This window comes from Hippopotamus amphibius, chromosome 1, assembly GCF_030028045.1.
Source record: "Hippopotamus amphibius kiboko isolate mHipAmp2 chromosome 1, mHipAmp2.hap2, whole genome shotgun sequence".
NCBI classification, from domain to species: domain Eukaryota; kingdom Metazoa; phylum Chordata; class Mammalia; order Artiodactyla; family Hippopotamidae; genus Hippopotamus; species Hippopotamus amphibius.
Genome location: NC_080186.1, coordinates 63536173 through 63561207, shown reverse-complemented (window position 1 = coordinate 63561207; position 25035 = coordinate 63536173). Strand labels below are relative to the sequence as shown.

The following is a 25035-nucleotide window of genomic DNA, read 5'->3' as shown; positions in this document are numbered from 1 at the left end:
TTAAAATGTTTTGGTAACCTACTGCCCAATAACATACAGTTATTAACTTGGTACAACTGAGATTCAGATCCACACTTATTTATTGCAGAGTCCATGTTCTTACTGTTAAGTCATGTTGACCTTAGAGGAATAGGAAAGAAATGTTAACGTAGCATGCACTTGCCTTTTTTCTCTTTCTGGAACGTGCTAGACGTTTTCTTTTGCCTGAAAGTCATTCTTCAGCTTGTCACATCACTGATTTTTTCCTCATCCTTTAGGTCCTGGCTCTAATTAATGTCAGCCCCCAGAGAGGCTTTTCATAACCGTCTGATGGGAAGCACCTTCCAAGTTACATCATCCTATTTATTTTCTTTCTTAATAGTTCTAGTATCTGTAAATACTTTATTTGTATGTCTCTCCCCCTATAAACTCTGTGAGGACAGGGACCTGTCATTTTCTCTTTTGTTTCCTCAAGTTTTGTTTCACAGAATAGTACTTGGCACACATTAGTATATTTAGCAGCTGTTGGTTCAATGAATGAATACAGCTCTTTATGCATTTGGCTCCCTTATACATATGTAGAGATAAGCTAAAAAAGTACTCTTTTCTCAAAAAAAATTTTTTTTAAATCATTAAAACTGCACTTTGGTTTTAATTTCCAGTTGTTACAGTGGCAGTCAAAAGTTATTTTAAAGAAATAATGAGTTATATATAAATTTCCTTGAAAATTATTGGAAATTCTTACTTGAAACTGTGGTTTACTGATAAACACTGTTTTGTAATTCTTACGTTCATTTCCCACATGACCCACTTTTGCAAGCATATCTTAATGATTGAATTATTAAGTAGATTATGTATCTTACACAAAACAAGGTGATATCGCACTGATTTGGGGGATTTCTGTGATTTTAATTTTTGCATGAAATAGGTACTCTGAGGATTTGTATATAGCATGCATCAGAATATTATGCATCTTAAGATTAACCAAGGGTAAAAAAGTACAGAATTGTTATTGGCTAGTAGGTGCTTTCATTGCTAGAATATAAATTGCTATCTATGGGTATAAATAAATTATACAAAATTATACAAGAACTGCATTATGTTTTTAGATAGAAGAATTTGAGATCTATGTTATATAGAATAGTGGTTACTTTTTAAACTCTGGGAAGCAGAAAAAAATTCCACTAATTTAAGTAGTTTTCCTTAAGTAAATTTAAGCAGGAACTGTCTCCCTTTTAGCCTAATAGTTAGAGAGGATAGATGAGAGAAAATAAACCTAGTAAAATATTTCCAGTAATCTAATAGTAGCCAAAGTGATTCTGCTAGTATTTTCATGTCAGAATTCTAATGCATCTTACTTGACAATAAGTTACTCTTATGATTAATGTTTGATGATTACTAAAATTGCAATGTTTTAAAATGTCTACTTTCCAAAAATAATAAAAAAAGATAGCCTGGATATAATAGTGTTTTGCTATACTGGTGGAAAAGGTAGTGTTGTTGCTGAGCCCCCTGGGAAGAGGGGAGTACTGTTTTGCGTATCTATAAAAACAAACCAAACTTCTTCCCTGGAGGTTTCTGACTTCCCTTGCTCCGTGCACATGGGCCTATGCCATGTAGCTCTTTTTAGATCTATATTAGAAAGTTAGAGACAGTGGCAGCTCTACTGATGTATAAGAGAGAAAAAAAAAATGAGGCTGGTGAGTGAGTTTTTTATTTAATTCTACATTTAAAAGTAACTTTCGTTTGTAAAACAGTATTTGTTTATCTGCAGATTAATTTTTATCCACATTTTTTAAAAAAGTATGATTGTACATTGCTTCTCCTTGGAATTGCTAATGCTAAGTATTCAAATGAAGTAGTCATAAAGGAAAGTCAAGTATTTAATTGAAAAGTAAAGAATAAGGAATGTTCTTTAAAATTTTAATCAGTATGATATTTGCACTTCATTTGCGTGAATGTCAGGAATTAACTTATCCATTTATGAAGAATCAAGATTCTATTTCATTCTCTGTTCTATTTTAGATTGTTATCTCTATATGTTCTGGGACAACCCTACCTTCTAGATTTATGGTGAGATGTAGGCTTTAGTGATTCTTAAAATTTTGGAGCTTGTAGACTCCTTGGAGAACCTGGTAAAAAGCTGGGCAACAACTCTCAGGTAAATATGAAGATTTTATATAGACACAAAGTATACCTGTGGAATCTACTTAATAAAGTTCAGCTTTGGAATGGGGTGTGAGAGTGTGTGTGTGTGTGTGTGTGTGATAAAAATTACTGGCTTTTTTCGTTTATTCTTTAAGGGTTTCATTGGTAATATTCATCTCTGCCATTGCTGTATCCCAGAAACTGGTGATATTGTTGAAGGAAAACCAGACAAGGTTTAACTTGCACTTAATTAAAATGTGGGGGAAACATACATTAAGTGAAAAAAATGACAAATAGGATTGGTTTTACAATGATGGTGGTTGGTACAGTGGTCACTTTCATCCTTGTCCCCCCACCCCCCCTTCCCCATTTATTCTCCACAGCTTGGCAAAAGTGAACTCAGTAAAAAGTAAATTGGGTCACTTTCTTTTCCTGCTAAGAACACTTTGGTGGCCTCAATTAGGATAAACCTCTAAGTGATCTGATTTAGGATTCTCATTCCAGCTTGCATGGAGCCAGTCTTTAGTAGGGTCCCTTGGCTTCAGGCATACTAGTTATTATAGTTCCTGTAAACATCTGAGGGCCTTTGCACCTGTAGTTTCTTTGCCCAGAATCATTTGCCTCTCCCCTACTCAAATTGCTTTTTTCTTTTTTCTTTTTTTTTTTTTCTGTTTCAGGTTAAAATTTAAATGTTCTTATCTCAGAGAAGGTACCTGCCCAATTAAAACCCTTGAGACCTTTGAGCTGCATTACTTTAAAATACAGTATAAAAATATACAAATTGGTTTTTTTTAATGGAGACTGTAATCTTGCTGTTTCTTAAAATCCAAATAATATTGGCCACCCCTATTATTAATATTAGATCACTATGTATAGTGACTCTACCATGTCCAAATAGGACAAATAGGAAATGCACATTTTCCTTTATGAAATGATAGCAAAAAATTAGTAACACTCATTGTGAGATTTGTATGAAATTAAAGACTTGGCTTCTGCCAGACAATTATTCAGAGTTAATTTCATACATATTGTGTGTATCTGCACTTAAAACTTTTTATACATATTCATGAGAGTTTTTATAAGAAGAGAATAAAATGTGGTTAATTTATTAAAAATACATTTTTGATAGCCTTCCATTTGAGGAAACCGAAGACTTGTAGGAAGACTTTTATTTACTCCTAATTATCTAAATTGGAATACTTGAATTCCTTAGATCTTATTTAGCATTACCTGCTCAATCCAAAAAACAAGGAATACACAATGTTCCTTTTCCATTCATACTTGAAATGCTCTAAGAGAAAAACTAAATACTCCTGTGTATCCCTTCTTAAAACATTTTGATATATAAACACAATATGACATTATAAAGTAACATTTCTAATTGTAAGAGTCAGTTTTCAAGTAAAACCAAGGTAGAAATGGGTTTTCTTAGTCATTTCAAACAGTACTTTCATATTTTAGAAAGTACCCATAATGATAATTTAATTTTTAGCTTGTTCGAGAATTACAGACTATGAAATTATTTTCAAGATATAGGAATATGAACTACATTTTAAGTTGCCAGAACTAGTTCTAATGAAGGCATTTTTGTTTATTTGCAGACAGAGAGTCTTATTAAATGGTTAAGGTTTGGGTTTTTATTGGTGTTAGTACTGTTAAAATAAAAATGGTGTTTGTCTGTGCTTTATTCATTTACATGTTAGTATAGCGAAAACAACCAAAGGCACATATTTATTTGTTGGGGGGGGGGGGCGGGGGGTGTTTCATTTTCTGGTCTTGAGAATTTTTGCATTTATATTGGTTGGGATTTATTTATGTAAAACTATTGAGTTGGCCAGAAATTTTGTTCAGGTTTTTCTGTAACATCTTATGGAATCCAATACTTTAAAAAAACTTTGTATCCCTTTATTTAGTTAAAGCATTAGTAAATGATAATTTTTCCAACCTTTTTAGAAGGCGATATTTTTATTGTCTGGTCAGGTGAACTATACAACATAAACAGTAAATGATTATGTTATTGGTGGAGACTGAAAAATAATTAAACTATTTTCAAGTTTCATTTCAATAGGTTTTACTTTATTTCCCATTAATTTTAAATATTGTCACTAGACACTGATACCCAGAGAAGTTAGAATTGTTTCAATATTTAGCACCTTTCTTTTAAGATTAGGATGTAGATTGGCTTGTTCCCTCCCAGTTTTGTAATTTCAAAGGAAATGCAAGTGGCTATACTAGTAATGAAAAACTTAAGTTAGGTCACATCCTGCTGAATTTTTAGTTTCCATAGATATGGAGACAGTGTTCTTTAGCAGTCTGACTTTAGTCTGAAAAATTTCAAGTAGTAGAATCACCTTCCCTCCCTGAAAAGATTCTTATCAACTTATAAAATATGCAGTTTTAGTCTTCAGTATTTTTATTTTAAAAGTATTGCTGATGATTTGAATGTTCTCTGTAACCTTTTTGAATTGACATATTCCTCTCACAAGGATTTAATTTATTCACACTGTATTAAGTATTGGTTCTGATTGACTTTTGTGTTTGTCTGGCTTTTGTAATACTCATGTTGGGCTAAGTAGAAGGAGGTATATGTCCCTGGAAATTATTTTAAATATTAAGTATTTTTATTTCTGAAAAGTCATTGCCAATAGAAGACATGAAGATATTTTTATACATATATGTATGTAGATATATTCTGGATATTGTAGGGCTAGTACATAGCCAATATAATAATGACTTTCCCATTTTGATGGTGTAAAAAATGTTTTAGCGTTTATCAGTACAAAGGAATGCTGACGAGTCCATGGTGTGCAAAAATAAATAAAATAAGAATTTAAGATACATAATTTCTTACTAGATCATTTGTCAGCTCTATTAGCTTAAACGCTTAAGTCTTCAGATAATATGCAGGATTACAATAAGCAAATTTATGGTATGAAACCAGTATGTGGAATGTAAATTAAAGTAAGAACAAACTAAGCACTATGTTTATTCTGTATTACTGCATCTTGTAGAGAAAATGATGAAGTTAAATCTCAAGTTTATTTTTAATTCAGGGTCTTGACTGAAAAGTAGAGGCATTTTAAGCCACCCACCTATTTCAAAGGTGGGATGGATAGATTCCTGCTGTTAACACTCTATGAGGAAAATGGAGGGATACGAATGAGTTTTGGTGATTTGCCTGCCTCTGAATATAAAGGAAGATAAAATCTGTCCTGTGCTCTTACTGGTGAGCTACTAGAGTGTTCACATCTTTCTGGAAAAAGTAAGGCATTACTATTGGCTTATTTTAAATTTTTTAAGTATGTGAATATTTGTTAACACATATAATTCAGTTATGAAAAATATTTATATAATCTTTAATATTTCTCTAAATATAGTACTTTGTGAAAATGCTTTGACACATTCTGATTGAAATGTAGAAAAATCTATTTTATATGAACATCATAAACGATAGATCAGAGTTATGACTAAACATTAGAGAGAAAATGAAGTAGCCGTTACAAGGTATACAAAACCAGCTTAGCTAAAGTAGTAAAAACATTATTAGAATTCAGATGCCTTCCACATGACCCAAAACTGGTGAAACTTGCCAAGTGTAATTAGACGTCAGGAAGCTGGAGAGTTTTAAAAACATGGATAGTATATATTCTATGAATGGTATTGCAGTCTTTGAGTAGAGAATGAGGGAACTTGAGATAGTCACACGATTCTTAGTTCCCCCCTCAATGTAGCGATATCTAATTCTTACCAGTGGACACATCCAAAGTGCCAGTGTTGCTTCAGTTTTGTTTTAGTTATCCCTTAGTGAAGTTTACTGTAGGCTCACGTTCCTTGTGGTGGTTGTATATCAAGATGAGAAAAATATTCAGAACTCTGTCTATGTGACATTTGGATGGTTCAGTCTTAAGAATGTGTGAAGAGTTTCCTAGATCTTTTCCCACTCATAAACTTTCAAAGCCACAAAGTCATGATTCATCTTGCATGGTGGCTGCTCCAGCATGCCCTCTTTTTGTTTTCATCCATTGCATTGAAAACTGGCCATTCCACCCTTTCTGCCTGCCTCTATTTGAAAACAACTTAATTGTATGACATTGTCAAAATGTAGCTTAAACTCTTCGGAAGATCATAGGCCAAGCTGAAAATTAGAGGTGAGCCTCACTTTATAGTGTCAATTATACCTTTTGGAGCATTGGTGGAATATTGATCAAACATTTTAATGATAAGTTTTAGTCTAGATTAATTTACATTAAAGGTAACAATCAACACAGAATGAAATTATGAAATGTTTGATCCTGGAGGTTTCTGTCTTTTACCCTTGATGAAATTAGTCATAAATGAACCTTTCATTGAAAGTTAAAATCAAGGAAAAACTGTAAGATTTTGTCCTCAAGTTTCCCCCAAATGATTCTCCAGTTGCTGTCTTCCAGATCTGAAGGCTCTCGTAAAACAAGAGGAGAAACATCTTAGTATTTATTAATAAGTGCTTATAAATACCATTTGGGGATTAAATCTGTCTTTTATACAATGTTATGTAGTCATGTAGATTTAAAAGAAAAAGCATTAACAGAAAAGTCATTTGCTCTTGTGATATAGCCTTAGGTTTTAAAATTAGTATTAAAGGAAAAACGTTTGACTTAGCAGAAACCTTTTTTAAGTCTTGATTTGCTCAAGCTACCAAAAGAAAAATACCTGCTTGCCTATGTTCTAAACTCTTAATTCTGTGGGCTGCACGTACTTCCTTCCCCAAATCTCTGCAGTAAGTGACCTTGTCTAACAGAAGTGGAGAATAATGGGAGGCAGCCCAGGGAAGGTCGCTCATTTACAAGCAGCTGTTTGCTACTGTCAGAACAAAGGCAAATCAAAGTTGTATTAAGGGGGTATGACAGGCAGAGTGAACAACTGTCCAACTGCCAGCCCACTTCCCTAACAATACTTAGCTTCTGCTGTTTGCTTGAAAAACTGACTGGTTTGAGTCGTTATTTCTCAGGATATGGGGTGAAAATGTATAAGAAAATAAAGATCCATTTATATCATTAAGTATACAGAATTATGAAGTAAAATTTATTAAAACACCTTTCTAATACTTTTGAGTAGCAGAAACATTGTGAATAACGTTATTTCCTATAGACTTTTAATTGCATTGTTATGTAGTGTTTGTACCATGTTGTGATTAGATTATTGACGTATGTTTGGAATTTTGAAACAACAGTTAAATCTTATTCTTTAAAATAGTAATTGAGTGCAGTACCCTTCTTACATGTTCACGTGGGAAAAGGTTTGCCTTTTATTTGCAACTCGATATATAATCTGCCCTTTTCTTATTGTTTTTGAAAGGGGACTTAGGGTTTACTGTGTGACTTATTTGCAGATGTGAAATGAAGAGCATCGCCTGTATCTGGCATTTGCATTTTTTAAATACTGCTTTTAAAATGTTCCAGAGAGGTACATTTTCTTCCAACCAGCCTCTTTAATGCACAGTTAATAATATGTCCTTCACTTGAACTTTTCCCCCCTGTAAATCAATTATTCATTTGCTGTAGTAGTTCAACTTTTTAAAGTGCATAAAGGAGAATACTGTATATCAAGTGCTCATGGAATAAGTCTTTATTCATTTGAGTAGGAATCTAGACCTTGAGAATTTTCACATTTTTGTGTCTTTCAATGAATAGTTAAGGTAGTTCAAAAAGTTGACATTTCTAAAAAATTAACATATTTACTTAACTTGAGTGACTAAGTTAAAGACTATAGAAGTTTAAAAGGGACTTTGGAAATAATTTAATCCAGCTCCTTCATTTTTGATTTGAAGAATGGCTCATGACTTGGTGTATATTCAGGTTAACATAGTAAGTTAGTGGCAGAGTCATGACAACTCAAATCCTCAAACTGAGAGAAAAATTGTTAAAAATTCTTGACTTTCATTGCTGCTTCCTGCCTTTGGTTTATACAGCTAATCAACTGATGGAAGGTCAGCTTCAGAAGCTCTCAATCCTGGTTTCTAAGGTCTGGACTGATGGGATATGTGTCACTAAGCTCAGTCTCTACTGTAGTAGAGTTGAAAGTGGAATTGATTCTTTTACTGAGACAGGATTCTCTAGGTGCTCATCTTAACCACTCCTGCTCAACCCCTTATCCTACAATGCTGAGTTAATTCCTACTCCTGTCTCCCTATTATTACACTTTATAATAATTTGTTTTGAGAGTGCCAGTGAAGTAACAACATTTTGTTATGACAGATATTCTCACTTTAAGATGACATAAAATGGGATCATTCCCAGGATTCACATTCAAACTAAAAAATGTTTGCTTTTATCTCTGTGCATCAAAATTTATTACAGCAATTGACATGACTAAGGTGCACACCATAGTGCTTGAGAGCAAAGGGGCCAGAGTGGTTGAGTGTGAATCTCAGCTTGTTCAGTCTTTAATAGGAGTGCTCTGCTGTTGGTGACCTTGGGCCACTTACTTAACCTCTCTGTGCCTTGTTTGACTTATCTTTTTTCAAAAATTTTATTTAATTAATTATAAAATTTTTGGCTGAGTTGTGTCTCTCTTGCTCTGTGTGGGCTTTCTCCAGTTGTGGCGAGCAGGGGCTACTCTTTGTTGCAGTGCGTGGGCTTCTCATTGAGGTAGCTTCTCTTGTTGTGGATCACGGGCTCTAGGCACGTGGGCTTCAGTAGTTGCAACACATGGGCTCAGTAGCTGTGGCTTGCAGGCTCTAGAGCACAGGCTCATTAGTTGTGGTGCACGGGGTTAGTTGCTCCGCGGCATGTAGGATCTTCCTAGCCCAGGGATTGAACCCATGTGCCCTGCACTGGCAGATGTATTTTTAACCACTGCGCCACCAGGGAAGTCCAGTTTTACTTATCTTTAAAATGAGGATTATAATAGTATTATTACTAGGAGGACTAAAGAAATTAATATTTGTAAAGCACTGAGACCTTTTGTTTAAAAGAATAAAAACCACTTGATATTTGAGGGAAAAAGCTTAGAGAGATATCTTAGAAGAAATTTTGCTACCGGCTTAAATAGATAGTTATATAGATACTTTGCCCTTGGAGGTTGTTGAGTGTGGCTTATCTGCTTAATAGCAATCAAAACCATTTAAAATGTTTTTTCCAGGTGTTAATCGTGAGTCAGGCTTGACAGAGGCAGTTTAACTGTTTGAAAGAAGAAAAAAAAATCACTGTATATCATGTTTACAGATTTAAAAACAGACTAGGAATATTTATAAGAATCTGTAATTTCCCATTTGTTTACTGTATTAGAATAATAGTTTTAATGAATAAGTGTTTACAATTCCTGGTTCTAAAACTGTATTACAGTTTGGGGGGAAGTTTTATTCTCCTTTGGTAAGCTTTCCTAGGGATTCAGGGAAGCCATAGTTTTTCAAGTGAGTAAGTCTCTTCTGTTCAAAGCCTATCCCTTAGGCACAGGAAGACTGTCATGGTGGCCTTCTTTGCCCTTCTTCAGTAACATAAGCTAGCATGATGGAGTTTCTCATTAGGTACACAGCTTATGCACTTGCTATAGGTTCCATGTTACACATACATTACACTAATTACTACAGTATAGGTCAGAAATCTATTTATTATTTGATTTGACATTCTTATAAGAATTTATTTGTAAATAAACAAGTATCACTTTACCCAACTCATTGAATGCTGACAACATACATTTTTGGAAAATGTTTCAAAATACATGAAAATGTAACAACCTGTGAAATGTGTTACCATGTATAAGATTTTAAAAATCATGTATTTGGAAGATATGTATGTTTGGGACATAACCTATATGTATGACTAGATTTGAAGAAATCATGGGAAGAATTGATAGGAAGCTTGAATTTTAGTTGTTTGCTTTGTTAATATATTTCTTGACAGTGTAAAAGATAGATTGTAGAAGATTTATTTGTACTTTTAAAAAAGCATGTGTTTGCGACTTCCCTAGAGGTCCAGTGGGTAAGACTTAGCCTTCTAATGCAGGGGGTGCAGGTTTGATCCCTGGTCAGGGAGCTAAGATCCCACATGCCTCACAGCCAAAAAACCAAAATACAAAACAGAAGCAATGTTGTAACAAATTCAATAAAGACTTTTAAAATGGTCCACATTAAAAAAATATATAACTTAAGAAAAATAAAAAGGTGTGTATTTAAAGAGTATTTTTTTGTTTGAAAGTTACAATAAATGAAGAATGCTTTTTACATGGCCCTAAATCAACCTTTTGGTTTCATTTTTCTTTTTCTGAATTTCTGTCATTTAATGGTCCCCTGCTCGGAACAGAGGAAGACATTTATTCGTTAGTTTGCCCAAATAATACTACCACATTAGCAGATGGTCACTTTCCAACTGGTTTGTCTTCAGAAAAAGAATCAAAATATTATAGTACCAGAGAGAGATGTTTTGTGTCCCTTTTAAATTAACAGGTCATTCTTTTCAGCTATTTTGTAGTTATAAAATAGCTCAATGTCACATAAAAGGCTAAAAGCTAAAGTGAATGGCATCATGGGAAACTTGAAATAAATACAGGCCTATGTGGTTACAGTTTTATTCTTGAACACATTAGAAATTATGATTTTCTTAAAAAGATATAGATGAAATACTATGGTAGCACTTTGGTTCTATTGAATTATGGTACACTTAGTTCATATCAAAAGTCAGCAGTTTCAAACATAAGAAAGAAATTACCTCCCCCCCCAACCATTTAATGAAAACAAATCTGTTAGCCTAACAATGAAATCACATATGAAAAATAATTTATCTGCTGCTGCTTTTACCCACACCTCAACCCTCTCAAGAAGTGATCTGTACCTCTGATTGGCTTTGAGACTTGAATTATCTCCAGTGAAGGACCAGGCTGAAAGTAAATTTGTAGAATTAGAAATGCAACATATAGATGAATAGATTTGGAGTCAGTGTGGTTGGGAAATGTCTGGAGAAAATGAACTATTCTTAAAACACAGAGTTATTATTGAACAAACTTGGGAAAATTTAAAAATACTTACGAGTAAATGTTTGGAAAAACTAGAATCGTTACAGTTAAAAATAAATCATTTGCTTTGAATTTTTTCTGCCACTGAGTTGCCACTAAATATGTATACAAGGGCAGAGACTTAGATCAGGTATATCATTTCTTCATCTAGAAAATTAGCCAATTGGATTAGCCAAATCCTAAGGCCATTTTTTAAGCTTTGTAACTAATTGATGTGATTAATTACTCAATCTAGAATGAAACATTTTAAATGCATTTGACAAGTGAGCCAGGTATATCTGTAATGAAGTGGGAGTTCTTACAATGACTGTTCTTTATACTTGTAACAAAAAATCAAGTGTTACAGAAACTAAAATATAGAACAACTAAATTTGATTTCAAGTTCTAATTACTAGCACTGTGAACAAAACAAGTCCTTTAAATATGTTGAGATTTGGTTTCTTGTATGAACAATGGTAATAATAATACTTCACATTACTTCGCTGTGTCTGAAGAGATACCCTGATGTTTGCCCCTTTCAAAGAGTGACCATTTGAATATCTTTATGAGTCCCCTAATTGGAATGCTTTCTAGCATATTACTTGAGCCTCAGATACTGTTGGGGGAGTTATTTCTCAAATAGTTGGACATTCCTTGTCTCCCTGAGTAAAAGATATGAAACAACCTCTGATTTATAGAGAGATGGACAATTAAGTCAGCATAAGTTCTTAATAGAGGTTTTTGTAGCAAGTTTAAGATCTCTTAACCCTCCCCCTTCAAATTCTGACTTTAACTAGTACAACAGCAACTCTCAGTCTCTAATATTGCGGTGGTATTACTACCCCCAGGCCCCAGATTTCATTTCTTCCTATGAAATGTTTGAAATGTCCATGTACTCATATTGCATATGATGGATACATAGGTATATATGCTAAGTGTAGTACTATACATGGTTATGAAATGGTACAGGAATTGATGGATCCAGTCCACAAAATAATGAGTGATAGAACTTTCTTTTGGTGGGGGTGTAAGGCCTTAATTCCTGTGTGTACTTTACTTAAATAATAACCCCATGTTAATGTTTGTATTTTTCTTCTCCAATTACTTCTGTTGTTTTCAGTTGTTACAAATAGCACTTAGTAAGCAAGCAAGCTAGCTGCCCTTGAGATTGTTCTTACTCCTGGTGGTCCATCTTCCTCTGCTGTCTCTCTTGCTCATCCTTCAGGGTTAAGCTGAGATCTTCTCTCCTACATAGATAGCATCATCTTTCAAAGTTACAGGTTCATTAATCTCCCTTTACTCCCAGTTTTTACAACACACAGTTTGTGCCATATAATTGAATGTTTACTTATATATATTTCCTTGTATGGAGCCGTTTCTTTGTTCCTTCGGTAGACCTCAAACTGTACAAGATGAATACACAAGATACTGTCTTCATCTTGCCCTAAAGCTGCCTTGGACCGTGCTAAAGCACCTAAGTGGTGGTCAGTGAATACTTGATTGATTCATTAGTTTCTTGCTTTTTCTCATTACCCGTTTTCTTTCATTGAGGGTGAAAATTGCCTAGTGATCTACACCCCCTTTTTTCCAGAGTCCACCATTTCAACTGACCTCCCTGCTTTTCTGCTCTGCCAGCATGGAAGCCTTTAGGTTATACAGAATATGCATAATTTATTTTCTGATTTTAGGCACCTGAGGAGAAATGGAAAGATAGAGAAATGATGATTCATGACATATTGTTCTAACTAGAAACGAGAAAGTTGGTTAAACATCTAAAAATCAGGTTGGTGCTAAATAGTCAGAGGTGGTTTTTCCACATAATCCTAGTGGCTTGTAGGGTTTACTGATTTCTGCTGTCACTGAGATACACTGCTTTCTAGCAAACCAGTTGAAGGATTTTGTCATGCCAAATATATTCCTAATAATTAAAATGCACTACGTAGATTCTAAGCCCTTTTGGCATTCATCAGAGTGAAAGTCGTTGTTATCTAACAAATTACAGTTAAAAAAAACTTTTTATTTTGCAGTAAAAAAAAAAAAAATATCATGCTTTTTGCAACGCATGCCCAAACAAGCAGAGCTGTTTATGTGGATAATGACATAGCAAATGTGAAAGCAGTTTGAAAACTTAGAAACATTGTAAATACACAAGTTAACTTTCTGGTTAGAAGATGCACCTGAGGGAGATATTAAATGCCTTTTGTATCCAGGGCATATCAAATTGAAAACTGTGGAGCCTGTTCTCATAAGATGCTCTCCTAGCCCCTTTCAACTAGTTCCAGTAGATAATTTACACCTAACATAGCCATTGTATGGAAAGAATCAGTCTCCAGTGTAGCTAAAAGAGCAGAGTTAGAAAAATAGACCCTCAATCATTTTATGTAGAGCTTTATTTTTTTGCGTAATTCTTGTTGAGAAAAACTAAACAACGATCTGATTTAACCTTCATTTACATAAAACTTTATTTCACCACAAATATGTTTCAGTGAACTTTCTTTTATTAATACATTATTCTTATTTGACCCAATCGGTTAGTGGTTGAGATGTATTGACTATATACAATGTAGTCCAAATCTGGTTGGCTCTATTTGTTTTCAAAGTTTTAAATGTTGTAGCCATGTTTTATTGACAGCATTTTTTCTACTCAATTATGTCTTTTGTTGGCAGCTCAAACTGTCTGTATTTACTCTTATTTAGAATGCAGCTGGCAACAGCAGTTGGTTTGTGAAACCAAAGCACATAATTAACTTCCCCAGTTAAGGTATGGTGTGTTTCTTTGGGAGAGTAAGGATTTTATGGGGAATGCTGCTTTAGTCTGAGAAGTTATGCAGTTTATTTTCAGGATGATGTATATTTTATATGGAGAGAACTTAGGCAGAGAATTTTAAAAAGGTGTAACATTCTAATATTACCTGAGTACTAAAGTACTACAAAAGTAATTTTGTTTTTAAGTTAACAAATGAATCAAGAAAATCAGATAAACAATACTCAAATGTCAGGTTAGTGACATTTGAGTCTTCCTTTAGTGGAGCCAATAGGAACACTTGGGAACATGTTCTTTTCACATCTATTTGCATGAATAATCAAGCTTTGACTATATAGCTTTGATGTCAATTTTTGAAGAAGCATAAATACCCTCCTATTTTCAAGGAAGTTTTATCGATGCTAATTCTAAAAGAAAATAAGTAAATCCATTTATTTGAAGTAAGATAAAAAAACGGGGAGAAAATATTTCAACAATACATTCCATAGTATGAGATTAATATGTCCTGGCAACTTACTGGGTTTCTACTGATATTTGTACCAAACATTGATTCTAGATCTTCTTCCAAGTATCAGCCAGTTCAATTTTATTTTTCCATTTCTAACCTTGCAGTTTTTTTATGCTCATAAGTGTTTTGGATTAAGACACTTTTTCTGTTTTCAGTTGAAACTATTTTCTTTGTTGCTTATCCCAATTAAACAACCTCGTGTCCGTGAATGATTTATTAAAGAGTCTTTACAACTTTTTCTTCCTGGAACTATACGTTGAGTGAATACACTTTCCTAGAGGCTGCTGTGGAATTTTTTGTTACTAACATTTTACCAAACTTTCTGACCTGCTCTTCCAAATTGTACAATTTACTGCCGGGTATTTTAATTTTAAATTGAAAATGTGGAAATTGCCATTATTGTTGAAAGCTAAAATTTATCGACTGCTTTGTGAGTAAACAGGTATTGAACAGAGCTAAACACTACGTATGCATTCTTTCATAAAATACTCTGTAGTCAGTGTTATTATCTTTATTGCTAGTTAAGTGTGACCAGCTCTAGAGAAACAGGGTTTGTGTGTGACCCAATGTTGAGTTTAAGTAAATAAAAGAGGAAAGAATGAATACATACATTGAATTTTGGAAGTTGTCCTGCTGATGAGGAAGATAATTTTGATTTCAGTGTATATCGATAACATTAGAAGGTACACTGGTAATTTTACTTTTATACCATTTAGTAGTTGAAGTGAGTAGGGAGAGTTTCAAAATGGAATGATCTAATTGAGAGTTCCAGAATACACAGTAAAATGAACTCAAGAAATTCTTTTGAAAGCAAATTAGGATTATATTAGAAAACATATGTTTTTAATAAAGTCTAGTTAAAGAAATCAAAATAATAGAAAACAATGGAAGCAGTGTATGGAATTAGAGACATAAAACTGCCTATTTATTCCAGGATTTTATTTTATAATAGTTACTAAAAATGACCAATATACAAAAATAGAAGTAAGGAGGAGAAAGTTAAGTAAACCATTTGAGCTGATAATACATATTTGGCACTGCTTTTACTGTTTTATTTATAATATTTGGTTTATAAATATTAAATGTTATGTTTTAATGTAAATATTTATCTTATTAAACCTAATATTTGATCTTTATTTTCAAAGGAATTAAAAAATTGATGTTTAACATTAGTGATAACATTAACTTTAGCATTAACTTTAACATTAATGATTACTGGTTCACAAACAGGTCTTCTGACAATAAATCAGTAAGTTAGTAGAAACTTTCTGCAAACACAGCTGCGAAAACCTGCCAAGGCGACATGGTCCCATTTCTTATCTAAAGCTTGAAAGAAATATACTGCTGCTTACTAGTTAATTACTGTCTCCAGATAGAAAAGGAAAGGCCTTGAATTCAGCATTTGTATGGTCGCATGGCCCTGTTCAGTCAAACTCAATGCGTGTTACGTGATTGCCTGAGAGGAAGAGAAAAGCTACTTTCTCAGTCTCTGACCAGCATGCATGATAAGGCTGGGTGTCAAAAAGGGCAGGATGGGGATCACAGCAATTATGGCAAAGGCAAAGTTGTTTCCTTGACAACCAGATTGAGGATTCATTGTGATTTATTATTTACTACTTCAGAACCTCATTCTGTTATTTAATTACGCATTGGGATTTCCATAAATTCTCCACCCCCCCAAAATTGAATACCCTATTACTGTTGTTAAAATGTACACTGAAACAGTCCCAAACTGATGTTACTCGAAAACAGGGACAAATTAGGCTTACCCTCTCTAGCTTTGTGAATTTCTAGGCAGGTCACTTAGATGACAGTTAACTGAAACTAAAAGGATCTTATGTTGGGTGACGTTGATCAACACTAACTAAAAACTTAATAATAAGAATGCCCCTGGGAATCGTCAAAGGAGCATGTTTGCAACAAGTGAATTTTACCTTTTTTGTTGAAAGCAGTTTAAAACAGTTTGTACCTGATTTGTATTTTGTGTATCATTTTAGGTGTAAAATACACGTTATTTCTTTGCAATCATCTGCATAATCACATGCCTTTTATATTGCCCAAATTATAGTCTTTTAAATTTGGTAGTAATCAACTTTTTTGCTACAAAGCAAAAGTTCAACTTCTCAGAGCAAGTTAACCATCAGATAAGTTTGTATTTCCTCTGTTTTCTCTTCCCAAATATTCCTTAGATACTTCTTACCTTCGCAGATGAAGTTCTAAGTTGACTAGTTATTCTGCGTTAATAATCAATGTGATAAGCTTTTTAAAATGTGGTTTTTATTTAAACAACAAAACCTGCCAAATAAGAATAATTAGAAACTTTTATTGAATTCCTATTCAAAATGAAATATTTTCATGTACTGTTTTTAATTAAAAATAGCATCTGCTTAGCTCGTTTACATTCTTTCTGTCAGAATTTCTGCCTGAGGATTCTATATATAATTAATGTAAGAAAAACAAGACAGTAATCCCTTGGTAGAAAGCTGGTAATGGATTAAAAGACCATCGCTCTGAAATTCCAGGAATGTGACACACTTTTTTAGAAAGATGCACTTAATCCTGAAGTCTAGAGATATTGAAAAGTGCCCCCTAGTGTAATTAGCCTAAGATAGACATTCTGAGTATATGTTTTGTATGTTTAATAGGGATTATTATATGTAAATTTATGTGATATTAAATGTGATGTGAGGAGGATCATTACTTTATCCAGAATATAGCTTTGAGTATCCATTGGAAGCTTTAGATTTCTTACTTAACCAATTGATAGAATACAAAATTGAGAATGTGCAAAACAATTGCCTAGGCATTGTGACCAGCGTCTTAGAATATGGTGTCTAACATTTGTTCAGGAAGCTCTGGGATTTTATGTAATGATCCTGGGCTCCTATTTCTTTATTTAAGGATTTGGACTAGATTGGTGCTTTTTAAATTGTAGAGTACCACCCATTATCGATTTGTGAAAATAGTATTTAGTGCATTATGACCAGCACTTAAAGTAAACCGAATAGCAAATGGAGGACATTATATATGATAAGAATACTCTTTCATGAAATTTGTATTAATTATGTGTGAACCCAATAAGTGTATTGTTTTGGTATAGAGTATTATGCCTGTGTGTAAACGTGTGTGTGCGTGTGTGTGTAAAGAAATACTGGATGGGTGAGCCTAAAAGTCTCTCCCAGTTACAACACCCCCAAATGAAACTTTAAATGTTTAAATTTTTCTTAGATTGCAATTTTAAAAAAATAGAACTTATCACTTGCAGATATTTTTGGAACAAAAAGATTATTAAGGAAGATGCAAGACTTGATAGTCTAAGAGAAATAGTACCTATGTAAATTGTAATTATTCCTAATTACTAATAATTTAGGCCTTTCTAAAAACTGTGAGAGCATAGAGAGCAAGTGATTAGTTCTGATCATCAAGTTCAGAAAATACCCCATTGTGTTAGACTATATCCTTGAAAGATGAGTGTGATTTTATTCATTTGGGGTAGAGAATTGAAAGAGATGAGTCTGGACACTTTGAATGTGACTAGAAAGGGAAGAGGTCTTGCATGTCATACTTGGGCATTTGGAGTTTATCCTGAAGACCTGGGTGAGCTGTCAAACCTATTAAACCTGCTAGAATTAGATTGGTTTTTAGAAGGATAAAGGTAGCAGAGTGGTTTTTGAACTGAAGTAGAGAATGACTCAAAGTACAGAGTTGATGAGTCATGAGAGAATTTCAGAAGAGCCACTCATGAAATGATGAGGGTGGGGGCTGTAAACAGTGAGTCACAAAGTCCTCTTGATAAATAGTAAAATTAGGGACTTCCCTGGTGGCGCAGTGGTTAAGAAACTGCCTGCCAATGCACAGGACACGGGTTCGAGCCCTGGTCCAGGAGGATCCCACATGCTGCGGAGCAGCTAGGCCTGTCCTCCACAGCAGCTGAGCCCGAGTGCCGCAACTACTGAAGCCTGGGCACCTAGAGCCCGTGCTCCACGGCAGGGGAAGCCACTGCAGTGAGAAGCCTGCAACTAAGAGTGGCTCCCACTCGCCACAGCTGAGAGGGCCTGTGTGAAGCAAAGAAGACCCAACACAGCCAATAAATAAAGAAATAAATAAACAAACATTAAAACAAAAAAACAAAAAAAACAGTAAAATTAAAATTAGTTTCGTAGTCCTTATACACACATTAATTGAATTTTATTGTTTCTCAGTACATTGAGTTTTATTTTGGTGTATTAGAAATACTGAGCAGTTTTTGATACCTTTGCAAAATACCCAAGTAAACTTATGTGAAATGTTGAATGACTGAAATGAGGCTAGTTTTGTTGATTAAACAAAAGCTATAGTGAAAGCAAATGTTTTGACAGGATACATTCAATTATGCCATCCATATATTGTAGTTTTTTTTTAATGCAAGCTCTTACAATTAAAAATGGTAATAGGTTAAAAAGTGACCTTGATGTTGTCTTTCTGTCATTTCACTTCTGGTCAGATCCTTATTACCTATTTCAGTTTGTGTATTCTTGATATTGAAGATTTTAAAACTGCCTTTCCTGAAGACCCTTCCTGGACACCTTCCTGTTGAGATAGTTTTCTATCTTTTGTGAAATCATTCACCTTTCTCTCACTATATGAGGTGCTCTGTGTCATACTTTTAAGACTGAAGTGCTTAAAAGTAGAAACTGAAAAATTTATTTTTAGTATACTATGTCTTGCTTATTTAGCACATAGTGACCACTCAATGAATATTTCAATGATGTTTAAGTGACCAAAAAACTGATATATACAGTAAAAGCAGGGGAATTCATAGAAAATTGAATTAAAAGATTAAAAATGAAGTTATTGTGAGAAATTAAAATTTGATCTGATAGCATTTAGACATACGATAGGTTATGCTGGCATGTTAACATATGCAATATTTATTAAGTACCCACCTTATTGGGTGCTGTAATTATGGTTGTGAACAGAGTAAAAACTATCTATACCTTCATACAGACTTTTCCATCTTTAGTCAGAAAGCATATGAATTCAAATTACAGTATGATGGATGCTGGGAAGATATCGTGAAGAAATTCCTAGTTCTCCCTGAAAAGGTAGTGGAGTTGCTATTAAAGATAGTTATATAATTTCTGTTAATGAGGTTATTGATGTTAGATTTTTGACATGACATCTCCCATTTTTGCAGATCATATAACATTTAGCACATAGTGAGTGTGAAAAAGTGAATGAATGGTAAGAATATTTGGAAACAGTGGGCATATCTGATTATTTTGCTTCAGGTAAAATTGTTAGTGAAATACAGGGGTCTAGGAGAGATGAAAACACCTACCTAAAAATTTAAGCAGTTGTTTTCCAGCTCCAGAAAGCACACTCTGCTGGGTTCTGTATGGCTTAGGAAAACAATGTGTGGCTCCCTATGTAGAACCATCTCTTTCTTCCAATTTCTGGAGGGAATACTCATACAGACTTCCAATATACACTTATTACAAAGTAATGTGTGGGCAAGCATGTTTCCTCAGACATAATAAAATGGAATTTTAGTAAAAGGATTAATTTATTCAACAGTGTGACTTTGTGCTAGACACTGAAAGCAAAGGTGAACAAGGCAATAGACCAGGATATAGAACCTTTTAGTCTATTTCTTTTGAATCCTACAGAGGTTTTTTATAGTCTTTGATCATTTGGTTTAGGTAATAAACAATACTGACATCTGAATGCTCAGAAAAAATTGTAATAATATTACATGTAACAAAGTTTTCATCATTCAAATGTTTATTACTAACCTTTGGCTGACTAAAATTTTGCCTATCAGATTTCCAAATAAAATTTCAACTTGTGTTAACACACAAATTACTAGGTGAGGAATTATGTATTCAAACATATAGTTTACAAAACAAGTTTAATGTAACCTCTGGAAAATCTGTAAAAAATTCATTAGTATGTCACTTTAATGTACATTTGATGGGTTTATTTTAAATACCTAGGAAGGTTTTGAGGGACTTCTTAGAATTGCAGAGATGCCGATGGTAAAATAGGCTAAAAAGGTGCTGACATGAAGTGGCCTTGAAACTCAAAAATAACTACTGATAGGACTTGACAAGATACTGTGGTATAGTGAGAGGAGCACTAAGGCCACATATTCCTTTTGTAGTAATGTGACCTTGGATAAATACCCCAGAGCCAACATCTTCTGAGCTGTAAAATTAACATCACATATGTATTAAGTGCTTACTATAACCAGACACTGTGCTAGGTTCTTGGGATAAAAACAGAAGTAAGTATCTATTCCTGCCTTCAAGGAATATTTAATCTTAAAAGGAGAGACATATAAGTGGATCAGTTTGCAGCCATGTGGCAGCGCAGAGTGTCCATGTATGTATTGTCAGAATTATGACACAGTTTAGGTGGTGAGGTGAGTTAGCTGGTGTGTGGTCAGAGAAAACTCATCTAAGAGGTTTTTCCTGTTTCTGATCTTAAAAAGGAATGAGTATGAATTCACTAAACAGCCAGGATTCTGTGGATTCAGCCAAATTATAGTGATAATTGAGATAATGTACATTGTGTCTAGGTACTCTGAATCCTTGCAAGTCGTGGTCCCTTTTCCTGACCTGTCTGTTTATCTGTGTGTACATGCACAGCGAGTGAACTTTGTGCCCTCAAAGGAAGCCTAGGAGAGACAGATGAGAACAACAGGGACTAGCTTATTTCTCATTACCTATAATTATGATTTCATAATCTGCAAATTATCTACATAGAATGAGTTATTCAGTTATATCTGGTTCATGATTTAACCAGTTAGGCTGTTTCCTTAGTTTACTGGAGGTGGAACCCAGAATTTATGACAAGGTGTCAATTGCAACACTTTTGAGAATAGTAAGTTGACAAAATTGAGTACTTCATACTTGTCAAGCACTCTTTTAAATACTTTACATGTAGTTACTTATTTAATCCTCACAAAACCCTATAAGACATAGGAGCTGTTATCCCAGTTTTACAGAAAAGGAAACTGAAATACAGAGTTTTACCTCTGAGCAGTATCACTCAGCTAGTAAATAGGAGTCGGGTTCAAATCTAGATGTTCTGTGCTGAACAGTGTACATCTGCAAGATCGCCTATGATTAAGAAGTTCCCAGAAATAAGCCTTCTTGTTCCAGAAGACTAAGACTTTCAAGATATATGTACAGCCAACGACTAGATTTTAAAGCACACAGGAAGCAAGCACATTAGCCAGCCTATGTGATGTTAGTGAGTACTTTTCTGCAAGTGAATGTGGTTGACAAGGTTACAGAATACTGTTGCAGTGCAGAGCAGACACTGGAAGTCAGAAGTACACATCGCCAGGGAGGTGGAGGGAGCATCTCACTAAAAAGCACGAGGGTGGTTCTTTGTCTCCGCGTTCTTGGGGCATCTGTAGGAATCTGGATGTGGTGGCTCTTCTGTTTGCCTTCTCATTCAGACTCAGTGTACAAGAGTGGTACATGTGGGGCACTGTGATAGCTAGTGACCCCTCCTTTAATGCTCTTTTCCTTTGGCAATACATTACTTCTCTTTGAAAAGCCTAACATTTGTTAATATGATTTGACGAGTCTTGTGCACATAATTTGTATAAGTGCAAAAGTACCATCCTGTCTCTGAATCAAGTCTGGTTTTTGTTAGTTTCATAATAGTTTTATGCTGTATCTTCTGCAGGGGAAGGCTTTAAGAGAGGGAAGCTTTTGAGCCCTTAAATGAGAGGAGGGCCCTGAAACAGCATACAGGAGATAATTCCAAGTGGAGAGAATGGCATTCAGAAAGTTACAAAAGCAGGAATGCACATATTGTATTTTAGATTACGAATAACTTATTGACTCAGTTCCATAGTGTAATCAGATTAACTACATTTTAGTAAGTTGCATGAAAAAATAAATTATTGAAATTTCCTACATAACACCTTGGTGTCACAGGTATCATTTGCGTCTTTCTTTTACATAAGTAGTTAATTCCACAAAAATAGATCACTCACTCGCCTTTCAGCATGTAGTAACAAAGTGGCAACCATGGGATGTACTGGGAAGAAGCCTGGACTGAGTCGGGGGAAATTTGGAAGGAGCAGCAGGAAGGCCATCATGAGTTGGAAGAGGTGAGGAGTAGGAAAAACTCATGTAATCTATAGGAGACAGGCTTTGCTTTAGCAAAATATTTCTTTCCTTATTGAATCAATGTGTTTGGGCACAGACCACCCAAGGAAAATATATCTCAGATGCAAAGAGGGAATTATGATGTAAGGAGTAGGGATATATCCAGTCTTTGGAAAAACCACCTTGTCCACATAGGCATCTGGTGTACAGAGTCCCATAGCTCAGAACCAGGAAGGTCTAAGGAAACACTTTGATTCTCAGGGTGAGAGATGGTATATTTTCAGATCATTCCCCAAAACGCGAACAGGATTTTCATCCTACTTGGCAGAGTGCCGTTTTGTTCTCCTGCTCACTTTAATCCAAGTTCTGCTTCTTGGCACCTCAAGTTTGGTGGCCAGTTTTCATCACCTCCCTGATTGCTGAGCCCAGCTGTTTTGGATGAGCTGGTCACTATTATCCCAAAAAACAGTTTCTGCTTCCTGGGTTCTTTCTTTCTTTCTTTTCTTCCTTTCTTCCTTTTTTTTAAAAAAAAAATTTATTTACTTTATTTTCTTTTTGTTTATTAAAAAAAAGTTTTTTTTTCCTGTGTCGCATCTTAGTTGCAGCAAAGTGGGATATTCGTTGCAGCGCTTGGGCTTCTCTCTAGTTGTGGCGTTCAGGCTCCAGAGCACGTGGGCTCTGTAGTTTGAGGGCACGTGGGCTCTCTAGTTGAGGCGCATGAGCTCAGTAGTTGTGGCACACGGGCTTAATTGTCCCGTGGCATGTGGGATCTTGGTTCTCTGAGCAAGGATCGAACCCATGTCCCCTGCATTGGGAGGTGGATTCTTTACCACTGGACCACCAGGGAAGTCCTGTGGGTTTCTTTTTTTCCCTGTATATTCATGTATATATTCTTTTGCATAATTTTCTAGGAACACATTCCCAAATCACTAAATATTTTTATTGAAGTATTATTTATAATATTTATTATTACTTATTTATAATATTGTTTATTAGGATTGCATCATTCTATTTTATCAGTGTACTTTTGGCCATTTTACTATTTTGATTCTTTAGTTTGTCTCAAACTTTTCATTATTATGAATGTCTTTTTATCCAAGTCTTTGTCAAATGTTGGATTCTTTTCAGAACATATTTTTACAAAAGAAACTTGGTAAGACTCATTTCAGAAAGACTGTATCAGTTTGTAATCTCAGAAATATGTGAGGCTGTGTGTTTTACAATACTCAAACAAATAGATTTTTGGTAATTTGATAGGAGAAAATTTCATCACATTTTATTTTTTGCCTCCTTTTGTTCTTACTGATTAAATTGAGCATTGTATATGTTTGTTACTTATGTTTATTTCATTTTCTTTTTTTTTTTCTCTACCCACTTTGAAATTGATAATCATGATTTGTGAGCACTTCTTATATAAGGTATTTAAACTTTGTGGTATTTGCTTAGACAGTTTATCTTGGGAGATGTAATTTTCTAAAACATGCCTGTTGTTATTATAAATCAGATTCACCTAAACTTACTCTCATTTTCTGATAAGAAGCACTTGTTTTTGAGACTCTTATCAAGCCTTTCTTTTTTCTTTTTTTTAATAGTAAGGAAGCTTTTTTATCTGGCAACATTCAGCTTCATAAGGGTGAAATTTAAAGTATTTGAGGTTGTAAAGGGAAGTAAACATTTAAAGTACCAGGGAAGGGACATTAGAGTAGTACATTGAGGCATAACAACGGGGACTGAAACAGGGTTCCTAAAAACCTATTCTTTCCTACAGTTCCTTATCATTCATTAGAATGTCTGAATCCAGAAGTTGGAACTGCTCCATTGCCTCTACAGTATTGGTACCTATGGGGAGCAAGTATGAAAGATGACACTGGGCTGTGTATGTGAGGGCAGGGTCTATACACTTGGATCTGCTACTGTGCTTTTCCTTGTTCTCTTGTTGTTCATCTTGGCAGTTAAATACAAGAAAGGATAAAATTTTAACTCTGCAGAAAAGTAGTAGTATTTGTTTTTTTAAGGCAGCATTTTTGCTGTACAATGTCAGATTAAATTTATCCCTCCCACCCCCGCCTCCCTCCCCGAGTGCTCTGGTGACACAGATTTGAGAATAGTTTGTGTTCTTTAAAACCTCATCTTTTCATTAAAAGTGGAACAAACCTCAGCATCACAATGCCCAAATAATAACACTGAAACCACCCATGGAATCAACGTCATTATAATGTCATTTAAGGAATTATATGATAACCTTCATACCAGTTTGGAAAGCGGTGTCTGTTTTCACTCAGAGTATCACAGTAGAATACTTCTAAAAGTCATCTCTTTGTCAGGGAGAACTTTTTATCCCTGAGTGGGCTTTCTGTAGTTTGTGGAAGTGGTGGAGTTGCCTTCAGCTTGAGAATTTCAAGTTTCTTCTTTACTTTTTTTGTTTGTTTTTTGTTTTTGAGAATTATGAGTTTCTATTCATAATTTTTATGAATCATAAAATTCATAAATTCAAAAAAATTCATATTTCAGGATAATCTAGTGGGGAAATTAAAATGTGCTAAGGACACAAATACAGGTGG

At 34.4% G+C, this 25035-nt stretch overlaps 1 protein-coding gene across 20 annotated transcripts in view; it reads left to right on the top strand.

Moving 5' to 3' along the window:
• The window catches only part of ADGRL2 (adhesion G protein-coupled receptor L2), a 266132-nt gene that overhangs the window by 146790 nt on the left and 94307 nt on the right, over nt 1-25035 (top strand). Inside the window, exon 1 of one of the 20 annotated variants that reach the window (XM_057715058.1) lies at nt 5369-5389. The exons of the other annotated variants lie outside the window; for them this stretch is intronic. The gene's annotated coding sequence lies outside the window, so the exon portion shown is untranslated. Of the gene's footprint in view, nt 1-5368; nt 5390-25035 lie in introns of those variants that run through there. 20 annotated transcript variants of the gene reach the window in all.